This window comes from Tupaia chinensis, unplaced genomic scaffold (genome assembly GCF_000334495.1).
Source record: "Tupaia chinensis unplaced genomic scaffold, TupChi_1.0 Scaffold000275_1, whole genome shotgun sequence".
In the NCBI taxonomy this organism is placed as follows: domain Eukaryota; kingdom Metazoa; phylum Chordata; class Mammalia; order Scandentia; family Tupaiidae; genus Tupaia; species Tupaia belangeri.
The window spans coordinates 8,283,062-8,287,131 of NW_006159757.1; the positions used below are offsets into that span (position 1 = coordinate 8,283,062).

Genomic DNA, 4,070 nt, shown 5'->3' on the forward strand with positions numbered 1-4,070 from the left:
AGAGACAGAAAGACAGAAAGCGAGAAATCATCCCCCGGGGGGATGGCCATGCCACAATCCCTTCTCCATTCTCTTCTTGGGATCTTGGGCATGCACGCACACACACCCGGTGTGAGTTTAAGCCACCGGGTCTTGAACTGAGGTCAACTAAGTGGGAGTCCAGCAACATAGCCATTACGCTAACTGCTGGTCCCCCCACTGTGTTTTTCAGGTCACTAAGGCTGAGATACAAACTGTGGCCAGCCATGTAGAACCCAGCTTCCTTAACCACTGCACTGTGGAGCCAACTCAACAATGTGTGTTGAATTCTTACTGGATCAGTTGGCGCCATGGCTGCTGGGGTGGCCGGATCCTACACAGTCAACTGTTGTTTGAATTCTAGACCCAGTTTCTTTAAAAATTAGGCACGTGTGAGTGTGCGTTCAAAATCCCAAAAGGAGAAATGAAAGAGAAGAGATTGCACCATGACCATCCCCCATGAGGGGTGCTTTCTCACTTTCCCCTCTCTCTCTCCTGTCTCCTCCAGCAAGTGTGGCAATTTAAAAAAGAACAGGAAAAAGATAAGACTATTGCTAAGAGAGTATGTTTTAAGTATTCTCACTGCAAAAAATAGATCCATAAAGTACTGGATATGCTAATAACTTGGTTTAGCCATTCCACAACGGATTTCAAACATATTGAACATGACAAATATACACAATTTTTATCAATTAAAAATAAATTAAAAGAAAATATAATTTATGTACCAAAAATCACTTCTTCAGTATGTTAAATTTTTTAATTTCTAAGATGATGGGGAAATAGAAACAGTTCAAATATTTGTCTGGATTAAAAGATTACTAGGGACCAGCAGATGGCATAATGGTTATGTCAGTAGACTCCCACATGGCCAACTGGAGTTTGAGTCCCAGACCCAGTAGCTTGAAACTCACACCAGGTGCGTGTGCACACCTGCCCAAAATTCCAATAGGAGAAGGGAGAAGGGAATGCAGTGTGGTCATCCCCACCATTGGGTGATTTCTCGCTTTTGTCTGTGTCTCTCTGGCAAGTGCACACACCATATAGCAAAAATCTCTCAAAAAAAAGGTATTGAAATTGGTTCAAACAGCAAATTATTAAATCAAATTCAAGGTCGCTGTGTTTCTGAGTGTTAAATTAAATCCTAATTTTCTTTCTTATCCTAAATAATGTCCAACTATGTTATCCAACACAGCAAATCAGAAGTTCTGTGAGAAGATTAAACGTCAGGAAGAGAACTGAATAGAGACGCTCCAGTAACAAAACACCAGCAATGAAATGAAACCAGCTTGCGATCATTCCTTCTTATATTGGGCTCACCAAGCCCTCTTGTCTGGCCCCTATTTGAACTTGAGGTTCCCTGATAGATCTTGGGTTTATATTTTAAACCCTAAGATCCTGTCCATTTCTCCCTTTGTTTTATTCTGAGAGTATCGAAGGATGAACCAGAAACCAAAGGTAAAAGCAGAAGCTTCTTTAGTGTCTTTCTTCCTCTCTCAAGTTCTCCTTTCCAGAAGACAAAGAAGGAAAAGAAGAGGCTAGGGGTGGAAGAGCAAAGGCAGACAGTCTTTGTGAGATGAAGAAAGAGCCCTGTGGGTGGCAGGCCAAGTTGGGCTCTTAGGTAGATGAGGACAATGGGGAATGGTCATGGCAGAACTGCAAAGTGAGAGAGTGGGTGCAGCCACTTCATCTTGACACCGTCTGCTTTACAATGTTGTCCTCTTATTTGGGTGTAGTCTGGAACGTTGGTCTCTGTAAGGCTTTGTTGAGATGTCCCGGCAGGGTGGAGCTTTTATCCTCACCATTTGCTCATGAGGCCTCCCACCCTCCTCCTCGGTGCTCTGGCGCCCTGCCTGGACAGATGGCCTATCACATGGATGGTATTTCTCCAAATGCTTTCTCAACCCCTAACTTGTCCTTAATGGCTTTAGCTGGCAACATTCTCTATAACCATGGTAAAGAGTTTACAATGGCCAGCATATTATAGATTACCTGTTCTATATTACTTATCAACACATACTGAGCATTTATTACATGTTAGACACTGTCCTAAAAGCTTCTGTTAACTCACTTAATCCTCACACCCACCCTATGGTATATGTCCTATTCATTCCCATACACAGATGAAGAAGTGAAGAGGCAGAGAAGTTAGTATCTTGCCCAAAGGAACCAACTTGGCATATACATATATAGTATACATAAATATGAAAACCTTTTCATTCACAATGTCTCATACCCAGAAGGAGATATTCATGGGGCTCCTGCATGAGAGGTGCAAAGTATTACAGGAATAACAAGTGGCAAAGAAAAGAGGGCCTCTGACGAGTGAGGGTGGCTATAACTCAACTGTTCTCAGAGACTTCCATGCAGACTGGGTGATGCTGCTGTGGAAGCCACACATCTGTTCATCATTTGACCTCATTCTGCACAAATGCTAAGAACAGAGACTACTTGTAAAACCAAGAAACGGGAGAGAGTGCTTTTCGAAGTCAATTAAAAAGTGAAATTCCAGAACAATTTTGAGTTCAAAAACAACTTTTTTAACAGTTGTTAAACTCACTCTACCCTGACCTACTTAAATATTTAAAATTCAAAATCCATTCATGGCTATTGGTTCCAGCTACAAATGTGATTAAATTGGGGTTTTGAGGCTCTCAATGTATGTCACTGGGTATATTAGCAAGAAATAGAGAGATCTCTTGGAAATTTTTGCCATCAAAGACTCATCACAAGGGGAAAGGTGAGAGGTAATGCTATGGCAGATGTAGTTTGTCCCCACCAGAACACCCCTGCTGGGACCTGGTCCTAGTGTGGCAATGTTGGGAGGAGGAACTTTTAAAGGGTGGGGTTTAATGAGAGGAATTCAGGCCATAGGGGCTCTGCCCTTCTGGGTGGATTGGTGCTGTTGTGAAAATAAGTGAGTTTGTGTTCTCACGTGACTGGATTAGTTACTCCAAGAGCGGATCGTTATTAAACAAGGTATCCTCCTACCTTTTGTCCTTTTCACAGTGCTGGGTTCCCCCTGCAGTTCTCCACCATGGGTTGTCACAGCATGAGGCCCTGAACAGAAGTGGCCACTCAATCTTGGATTTCTTAGACTCCAGAACTGTAAGACATAAATTCTTTTTTCTTTATAAATTACCCAGCCTTGAATATTTTGTTAATACAACAGAAAACAGGTCATTTTCCCCAAGACCAGGTAAAATTTATGCTCTAGAGTTTGGGGTTCTCTTGCTCCGAGGATGTAGTTTACAGAATGCTTATTTCTTTGGTGTGTATTTGTTTATTTGTGTGCAGGGTGCCAGGAAGGCTGATTCAATTAGGCTTTTATTGGAGGAAGATCAGGGCAAACTGAAATAATCTGCTATATCATGTATGAGGATAAGAGGGTGTGCACATATGTTGTGAACGAGGGTGAACTATGTAGAAAAGAGTCAGGTGGATTTGCTGAGAGCAGAGGATGAGGTGGTTCTGGATAATGACCCTCTCAGCAGTGACCAAAACGACACAGGCCACTCCCTATTTTCCATCGTTCCTGGATCATTGTACAGCCCCAGGAAAGGGAAAAGATCCCTTTCCCACTGTGTGTGTGTCTAAAAGAGAGATGATAAATTTTTGTTAATCTTGGCTAGTGGAAGCTCAGAATCAGATGTATAATTTACCAAAATAACGAAATGTGATGTTTTTTGTACTTGAGTATTGAGCAATTCCTTCCTGTACACTCAATTTCGTGTGTGTGGGCTCATTTTCTTTCATTCCTTCACCTCGTTTTCACTGCCTTAGGGATCCTGGTTCGCTACAGCAACTGGATTCCCTTATGGGGACCGTGCAGATTCTATTTTGCTTTATTTTCTAAATCGGTGTCTCCCAGAGCCAAGTATGCCATCGCTCAGTGAGCTTCAGAAATACACCACCCTATAGACTCCCAAAATATTCAGACATTAAGCCATTTTTTTTTGGGGGGGAGAGGTTTTTGCTATAGGGCGCGTGCGCTCACCAGACAGACAGAGAGAGACAGAGAGACAGAAAGCGAGAAATCACCCCCCCCAAGG

General features: G+C 42.6%; 1 long non-coding RNA gene across 1 annotated transcript in view; it reads right to left on the reverse strand.

Moving 5' to 3' along the window:
• The window catches only part of LOC102467880 (uncharacterized), a 25,999-nt gene that overhangs the window by 18,479 nt on the left and 3,450 nt on the right, over positions 1-4,070 (reverse strand). Inside the window, exon 2 of the long non-coding RNA XR_334766.3 lies at positions 3,010-3,124. This is a non-coding gene — a long non-coding RNA (uncharacterized LOC102467880). The remainder of the gene's footprint in view (positions 1-3,009; positions 3,125-4,070) is intronic.